Source organism: Carlito syrichta, unplaced genomic scaffold, assembly GCF_000164805.1.
Source record: "Carlito syrichta isolate Samal-C Ts95f unplaced genomic scaffold, Tarsius_syrichta-2.0.1 Scaffold288707, whole genome shotgun sequence".
Lineage (NCBI taxonomy): Eukaryota > Metazoa > Chordata > Mammalia > Primates > Tarsiidae > Carlito > Carlito syrichta.
The window spans coordinates 8660-18258 of record NW_007232803.1 but is presented as its reverse complement, the minus strand read 5'-3'; the positions used below and the strand labels follow the sequence as shown (position 1 = coordinate 18258).

Below are 9599 nucleotides of genomic sequence, written 5' to 3'. Positions count from 1 at the left end.
CGGGCATAGTAGTGCGTGCCTGTAGTTCCAGTTACGCGGAAGGCTGAGGCGGAAGGATCGCTGGAGCCCAGCAGGTCGAGGCTGCGGTGGCCTGGAGCGGCCACTGCACTCCAGTCTGAGAGACTGAATGAGACTCCAACTCAAAAAACAAACAAACAAACAAACAAACAAACAAAAAACAAACAACAAAAGAGGTAGATAAAGGTAAATAAAAGGAGCTTCCAAAATTACTGAACCCAAAGCAGTGTATTTAAAATGGTGCTCCCTGATATCCTAAAGGTTAAGAAAACAGCCCCAGGGGCTTAGGAGAAGGGACTGGGAAACTAGAAGGAAGAGCAGACTCAGTGTGTTTGAGGGTCCAGGATTCTTGCTTTTGAAATCCCCGGAGATATCTAATAACTGTTTCTTATTTGCTATAAAACTTGATTTCTGTAAAAAATTTTATTTGAAGAAAGCATATTTTGCTTAATACACTTGTGTTGTTATTGTTAAAAACAACTGTGCTAAGGGAATACAGATATGTATTTTTTTGAAAAGAAAAGCAAAATAGGGGGCCCTGAGAAATGAGGTGGTGAGTGAGACATAGTGAAACAGCCAATTATCTTCTATCTTATTTTGCAACATGAGAAGACAGCATCAGAAAGAGATCATTCATTCTAGCAAGTGTTGACTGGACATTCCTATTTCTGAACATTCTAATATGTCCAGATGATGACACAAAATAAATAACTTACCTTAGTGGGATATAGCTGTGACAGCAAAAGCACTGCACTTGAATCAGAAAATTTGGTTTCCTGCCCGGACCCCGTCTGAAGGATCAAAGGTGTTAGAAATTTGACTTGTCTGTTTGTAAAACCATGGCACAGTTCTTTGTTAAGCATCTGCTATATGGCAGGTTCTATGTTAGGCGCTGGGAGATCTGAAGATAAATGTGACCTGATATCATGCCCTGAAAGAACTCACATAGTAGTGTAGTAGTCTGAGAAGTAAAACTAACAATTATCAGGTAATTAATCTGAGCTAGGGAATAGTCTAAGCACTTTTACAATAATTATTTTGAAAATCTTAATGGCAGTCCCATTAGGTCCCTAATACATTTATTACCATTTTACAGGTATGGACATGAGGCACGGAGAGGTTAAATAACTTGCCCCACGTCACACGGGTAGAAAGTGCAGAGATAGTCTTTGAGCTTAAGTTCACAGAATTCCAGAGCTGAGGTCAGGAGTTTGTCAGCATGGGCAGTATAGTGAAATATTATCTCTACAAAATTAAAAAAAAAAAATTAGCTAGTATGGCAGTGCATGCCTATAGTCCTAGCTACTTGGGTGGCCGGGGTGGGAAGATCACTTGAGCCCAGGAATTTGAAGTTACAATGAGCTATGATTGTGCCACTACACTCCAGCCTAGGCTACAGAGAACAAGACCCTGCCTCAAACAAACAAACAAACAAACAAGTAAAGAAATAAATAAGCCCCAGAATGTTTGACCTAACAATGTCACTCTATTATTTTCCCTGAACCGAGGAGATATCCTGAGAAGCGGTATATAGTGATTTTGCAATTGTACTTTTGAAACAACAGTGCCCTGTGAAAGTGTTCTTTATCCTTCACCAAGGAAGATAAAGAATTCGATAGTTAAATTATAATTGGAAGTAAACGTCCAAACTTGCCCCCCACACAAACCAGTAAAGATGCAAGCCAAGGAAAGAGTTGTTAACAAGGACTAACTCAGGTTTCTAAAACATAAGACGCTACCAAGAATTCCTGTGCCTTCATTCAGAGTTACTTCTGAGTTAAATCTGAGTGGGAAGGAAAGGAAGGACGTTGTATTTAGTAGGCTCTAAGTAGGTGTGTCTCAGCCTCAGCAGTTAGCAAATACAATCTAATTGTAGATGCATGTGATTTTCTTGACATGACATTCATTTACCCCATAACTTGGGTTGGGCATCAGAAATTAAGTCTTGTATCCCCTTTTAGCTAGAGGGTGAACATTTTACATCGAGAAATGTACCATTTAAATGGCTTCCCTTGTGCTCCAGAAATAAGCCACCCTGGCATTGTCAAGATGTATTAGCAAAGGGATACCCAGGGAGCACGCCCTTTCCTTCTCTGCTTGAGCCTGGCTTGTGTCCTGCTATTGTGTCTAAAATCTGTCCTATTCAAAGGCTATTTGCAGAAACCACATTTGTAAATAAAAGCAGATTAGAGTAATTTAAAGGTCAGTAGCAAAGCTGAAATATAACCAGTGTTAAGCACAGTCTCCAGTAGAAGGTATCCTCAATAACAAGGTGCCTGCAAACATTCTGAGGTTAGGAATTAGTTTTAATTTAATTAGCGAAGGAGAAAAAAAAAAATCTTGTCAGCATTTATAATTTTGGTCCAGCTCCTAGCTTCTAGAAAATGTGCCCTTTATTATGAGCATGAAAATAGGCATTTCAGAAATTTGTTATCCAGTGTCATTCCTCAATTAACTTCTATTTATTCAGCCAGCAAGAATCGGTGTTCCACCCATTAAAAATAAGAGGCTTCCTTTTCTATTCCCTTTGCTGTTATTGATATTGTTAATCATTTTAATTAGTGGCTTCCCATGATTCCAATCAAGCCCAATTAGACTCAAACTTGATAAACAACAAAGAGGTGAAAACAGCAGTTCAGTACATGGATTAATCTTACCGGTACAAAGTCGAAGGGGCTGCATTTTAAATTGCTTCCAGTGTCCTTTAAACAAAGGCATTCTTTAGTCTCACTGACTATAACAGCATCTGGTTGCTTATGTGAAATGTAACCAACAGTCATATCTTTCACCCTCCAAGCCTCCTCAAAATATACTTGTTTATTCACATGTATCCTGCCCTGGTTTACATCTTTCAAAAAACTTAAATTTCCCTCACTTAGTTTTCTTCTCCCCTTCTTTGTGCATGCATGATTCCCTGTCTTTCTCAGCTTTTCAAAAGATTCAGTCACCTTTAGAAAAGAGCAATTCCTGTTCTTAATTATATTATAGAAGATCAAATAACTACAATATATCTATCTATCCTGGATACTGTGTTAAATTATTTTATGAGACACTGTTCATTTAGCTCCTTCAACATTTCTGTGAGATACTTACTTCTATTTAGACCTGTTCTACAGATGAGAAAACTGAGGGGTCAAGAATATGACTCATCAAGTCATGTGGTTAGAAAATTTAGACATAGGATTTGAACTCAGTTCTATATGGTCTCAGAGTTCCAGCACTGAAGTCTTATGTGATGCTAGCCTTTCACTTAGAATTAAGGCAGTCACCCAAGCAGAAAAATGTTCTCACACTAAAACTTCACCATTAATCTTTTTTAGAATGACTTCAATTAATAATATTTCTCTTTTATGAGAATTGTATGGCCTTATCCAACTCATCTTTATTCCTCTGAACTTACTTGCCAAATGATATGGTTCATACTGTCTTTTAGGTGAGACAAGAAATTTTATCAGTATTCCTAGGTCTATTTATAGTGGACAGTGTTTATCCCTTGGAAATTATTCAATTGTTATATGAACATCTATCTTATTACTTTAAAAAGCAACATCCAGGTTTGAATTGTAGTATCCCTTTCAGATGTCTGGGATACCTTAAGCAGTTTACTTACCTTTTAATGAGCTGAGAGTCTGGACTGTAGATAGCAGTCCATAATACATAAATTGAACCCAGAAAATGACAATTATAAAACCTTCGTTGTAGTATTGTTATGAAAATTAATTGAAATATTTCTTTAATGTGCCTGACCTGTGACTGTTTCACACTACATGGTAGTATTAATCGTTGTTATTTGTTTATCTTTCATCATATATAAATCAGTTTGTGATCACCATTTGTACTTGGAAGCAAGTAGATAGTCGCTTTCAATTAGGCAAAATGTCAGGAGTTAGCAAACATCCAATTAAAAAGATTCAGATTAGGAAGGAAATTGGGTAGAGTACAAGATTAATCTGGTTATTGGAGATAAAATAGAAGGATGGGGGCATGATTGAAAAGAGACAGTAATTAAGGTACCAATTACTGACACTCAGAAGTGTCAGTATATCAGTCAGCGGTGGTCACAATAACACTAAAAAACAACTCGAAAATACAGTGCTTTGAAGACTACTTACTTGTTCCCACACGCATTTTGTCTGATCTAAGATGAACTCAGCTACATCTCTGCTTCAACACTAGGTTAACTAGACTTGACTAAAGGCTAGAGGTTCTGTTTGGGTATGCCCCATGCATTTTTGTTCTAGGACCCAGATTAAAGAGGCAACAGTTCTTAGAGAATGTTCTTTTCATGGCAGATCAGCAAATCATAACAGAGAACGCTTAATTACAAATGCACATTTCAAACTTCAGCTCTATCATGTTGTCTAAGATCCTGTTGGCCAAAGCACATCACATTGTTTCATACAGCAAATTATACTCCCCTCACCATCAGGCAATGTTATTGATATACAACTTTATTATAGGGGAAAGAAAAATTGTAGCAAATAAGTTAATCTACTAGTCAAGGGTAAAAGTGGAAATTGCTGAGCTTTTAGCATACTGATCCAGAGATTCTTCTGCCTCCTTTGCAAGAGGTCTTGCTCCAGAATTTAGACCCGAAACTGAAGTTGGGATCAAGTCTTCTTTTTTGGTTAATAGAATGATGATTGCATGACTAAAATAACAAATCAGCCTGATTATGGCTATGGTTTAATGATCTTGTGGCATACCACCTTTACATTTTTTTTGCTTTGGTCTCGGGGTTTTATTTTATTTGTCTGCTTTTACGAAGGATGCTGGTGCACATTGGTAGCTATTGATTATACATTCACTTGCCTCTCTAAATTTTTCCTCCAGAAACTTCATGCCTAGCTTATCACCTTCCACTTATTGAGCACCATTTGTAAGCGCAATGCAGAAAAATCACTTCCTTCACCATTGTAACTGGTGTTTTCCCCAGGTGACTAATTTTAGCAGTGATGCTAAAGTTTTAGTGAGATTGTATCGCCTTGATTTACACAATAGATGCACTCATTAGGATCGTTGAACATCATAACTACTATTACACATTTGCAGCACATATCCTTCCCCAAATCAATATAATGGAATCAATGCTGGTTTATTCAAGTGCTTTGTGAATACCACCGTATTTTTGATGAATTGAGGTGCTTTCTTATGGTCAAAAAATTAGACTAAGTTTTACTGTGAACTTCTGCTAGCTCTGGGAATAAATAAGTATGATTATTCCTTGAGTAACTTGAACCTAATCCAGACTTTTCCTGACTTTGCTTAGAGTTATGCAGTCTCACATGGAATAATGCCTTCTTGATGTGGTTTTCGCCCCTAAAAGTTTAGGGTACTCTCCTCATCTCCAGATGCAATTGCTCCTATGAGATTTTATACATATACACATATTTTTTTCTACTGTAGCACTTTGAATATATTATGAATATCTTATGTTTTTGTTTCCTAATGAGATTATAAAAAACAATATGGAGTTTACAGGGCATTTGGTAATATGTGCACCCAATACCTGGCATGTTTATCAACAACATTTTATTAAGTGATTAACCATTGTGATTTTGGGCACACTCGAGACCATGAGTCCCTTTTTTTTCCTCTAAAATGTTCATTGTGCTTCTCATTATATGAGAGAAATGTTGGTTTATGGCCACTAATATGTCCTAGTATTATATTTTAATATATAATTATATTAATCAAATGACTGTATATTCATACAATGTATTAAGCTATCTTAGAATTTGATCTTTATTTGAGGTTACCTTCTATATTTTCTTAAGTATTTCCATTATGCATCATTTTAGTGCTAATTCTTGCTCTATACCTCTCTAGATCTCTCCACTCTTATCTGGATGGTATCTGAAATGAATATAGCACATAATCTATAACAAAATCACCTTTGGAGATGAGTTCTAAATTTATACATGTCTGAACAGCATTTACTGCCATTTTTGAATAGGTTTTATTATTGTTATATATTATATAAATATTCATAACATTCAGTCTGGAAAGGGTCAAAATCAAAGCAAACCAAAACTGTGGTGGTACTATGGGAATTATAAAGATAATTATTTTGCCCACATTATTTTGTCTTTAATTTTTTTTCTTATTTTAGTTTTTTAGTTGTTGCGATGAACATACTCTTTCTTGTATTTACTTAGAATTTTTCTCTGGTTCTTCAGATCCTTAACTTTTTTTCTGAATTTTTTTATGTTCCTCTTTGATATTCTTCTGCCTATTCTTAGACACAGTTCTGTATTCCTTACCCTCCCTTCCTTTAAATTTATTGGGTCTCCTGGCCCTTCTGCTTCGTTCTTCTTTAATTCAGCATGTTTTATTGAAGAAATGCTCTTGGCGAGTTGACAACAATCTGCCTCACCATCTCCCCCCCATATTTTCTGAATTGTCTAAGGAGGAGATTCTTGTGAGAAATGCACCCTGGAAGCACATTTCAGTCCGTTTTTTAAAAAAAAATCATTTCTTTGATGTTTTGTTTGAATTTCTTCTATAAATAATATCTTAAATCAATGTTTTACTCTTGAAGGTCTTTGAGTTTATTTAAAATGATGTGACTATTTTTATCTTTGGTTCCACACACATATTTCATGATCCAATTTAGAAGCAGTGTAGCTGAATTTACTCAGTCTAATTGGGGTTTGAATCCTACATGAGCCACTTAATCACCTATATGACCTTGGATAAGTTACTGAACCTATCTGAGCCTCAGATTTCTCACCTATTAGTCTTCTGTTTTTATGTATAGTGCCTCTAATCCTCACAGGCTATTGTGAGGATTAAAGGTTAGAAAGAAAGAAAGAAAAAGAAAGAAAGAAAGAAAGAAAGAAAGAAAGAAAGAAAGAAAGAAAGAACCACACCTGACACATCACATACTCTTCATAAGTAGCAGCTAAGTAATGCTAACATTTACTTGATAGATATTCACATAACTACTTTTGAATCATTACCCTTAGAATTAATCTGTGTCAGGTTGATTTAACTGAGGCTTCTCCACTCTCATAAGCATCATGGCACAGCGTTGATAGTTGGGGATATGACTTGCTTACCTAAAGGTAATTGCACGACCTCCCTCATACTGTGCTGATCTCTTCCACTTTAGAATATTGCTTATAAACTCTCCCTTGTCAAGTTCTTCTGTTTACCTTCCCTTTTAAGAAAAATCATTTGAAGCCGGGCTTGGTGACTCAACCTGTAATCCTACGCTTTGGGAGGCTGAGGTGATTGGATTGCCTGAGCCCGTGGGTTCGAGACCCACCTGGGCAGGTGGGACCTCATCTCTACAATAAATCAAAAAATTAGCCGGGCATGGTAGCGTGTGCCTGTAGTTCCAGCTACTTGGAAGGCTGAGGTGGAAGGATCATCGGGGCCCAGCAGGTCAAGGCTGCGGTGGCCGGGAGTGGCCACTTCACTCCAGTCTGGGCGACAGAGTGAGACTCCAACTCAAAAAAAAAAAAAAAAAAGAAAAAGAAAAAAAAAAAAAAGAAAAATCATTTGTAATAGCCTTCACCACTTTGAATTTTTTGTGCAGATCATTAAATATATGTGCAAGTACAAAACATGATGTGAGAATAGACTACTCTTTGTATTGAATTATTTTAATATTTTAGTTCATTATAATTAAATATGTGTCAATAGGGAAATAAACTATAGTAACAGATAAAAACACAAGTCTGGTATAATGCAGAGGAGGAGGAAAGTACATTAATTCTGTTAATACTTACTAAGAGCAGATTATGCACAAGATACTAACTTAGGTTTGTCATTGATACCAAAGTGTTCTAGGTTTGTCAAAAATGGTGATTTTTGTCAAGTGGAGAATTTTCTTGAAAAGGGACTTTCTTTTTTATCCCCAGTGATGGATAAAGGATGGATGTTCTATGCATGTTGCATTTAGGGAGGCAAAGACCAGGATTGAAAAGGCTTAATTAATGTTATTTTGGAGGTAGTTGTATTTGAAGGAAAGTTAGAAACATGAATTTTCTAAGATTGGATGATCAAATACAAAGATGTTTTTAAAAATATTTTTCTTTACAGTTTAAGGGATAAATGAATATATTTGCAGAATTATACATCATCAGAATAAAACAGTAATTAGGGAATTGCAATTTAAAACAAAAATGAGCTCTTTCCGCCATCTTTCCGTGCTGCCATGGTGTGCATGAATGTCCTGACTGATGCTTTCAAGAGCATCAACAATGCTGAAAAGAGAGGCAAACACCAGGTTCTTATCAGGTCGTGCTCCAAAGTCACCGTCCAGTTTGTAACTGTAATGATGAAGCATGGTTACATTGGCGAATTTGAAATCACTGATGATCACAGAGCTGGAAAAATTGTTGTGAACCTTACAGGCAGGTTAAACAAGTGTGGCGTGATCAGCCCCAGATTTGATGTGCAACTTATACATCTAGAAAAGTGGCAGAATAATCTGCTTCCATCCCGCCAGTTTGGTTTCATTGTACTGACAACCTCAGCTGACATCATGGACCACGAAGAAGTAAGAAGGAAACACACAGGAGGGAAAATCCTGGGATTCTTTTTCTAGGGATGTAATGCGTATGTACAAATAAAAAGCCTCAGTGGAAAAAAAATGAAAAAAAAAAAACCAAAATGAGACACATACACACATTACTCAACACTGACAACACCGAATTCTGGTGAAGATGTGAAGTAACAGGAACTCTCATTCATTGCTGGTGGGAATGCAAAATGGTCCAGCCACTTAGGAAGACAATTTGGCAATTTCTTCTAAAACTAAACATTTTATTATCATGCAGTCCAGAAATCACACTGCTTTGTTTTTACTCAAAGGAGCAGAAAACTTATGTCCACACATAACCTACAAGTGGATATGTGTAGCAGCTTTTGTCATAATTTCCCAAATATGAAAGCAACCAAGATATCTTTCAGTAGTGGATGGATAAACTGTGGTACATCAAGAAAATGGAATATTATTCAGCACTAAAAGTAACTGAGCTGTCAAGTTATGAAAAGAAATGGAGGGACCCTGCGTGTGTATTACTAAGTGAAATAAGTCAATCTGAAAAGGCCACTGTATGATTCCAATTACATGACATTCTGGAAAAGATAGGACTATGAAGACAGTAAAAAGATCAGTGGTTTCTAGGAAGGAGACAGAAGAGAGGAATGAACAGACAGAGGATTTTTAGGGCAGTGGAACTATTTTGTATGATACTACAGTAGTGAAAATATACAAGTACATATTTGTCATAACTCATAGAATGAACAGCACTGAGAGTGAACCCTGATGTCAACTATGGTCTTTGGGTGACAGTGATGTGTTAATGGAAGTTCTGGACTGTAACAAAAGTACCACTATGGTACAGGAGTCTGATGGGGGAGACTGTGCTTGTCTTGTTTGGAGCTAGGGAGTAAATGGGAACTCTCTGTACTTTTCATTCTATTTTGTTGTGAACATAAAATTGTCCTAAACAATAAAGTCCCATAGAAAAACAGAATTTAGAAATGATTCTAGTTTACCTTCTTTATTTTTGATACTTAGTTGAGCTTAAAATCATCCTAGAATATGTGCATTTATTTTCCACCTT

At 36.4% G+C, this 9599-nt stretch overlaps 1 pseudogene; it reads left to right on the top strand.

The window, feature by feature from the left end:
* Positions 1 to 7511: 7511 nt before the first annotated feature.
* LOC103255919 lies at positions 7512 to 8692 on the top strand (annotated as a pseudogene).
* The last annotated feature ends 907 nt before the right edge of the window (positions 8693 to 9599 follow it).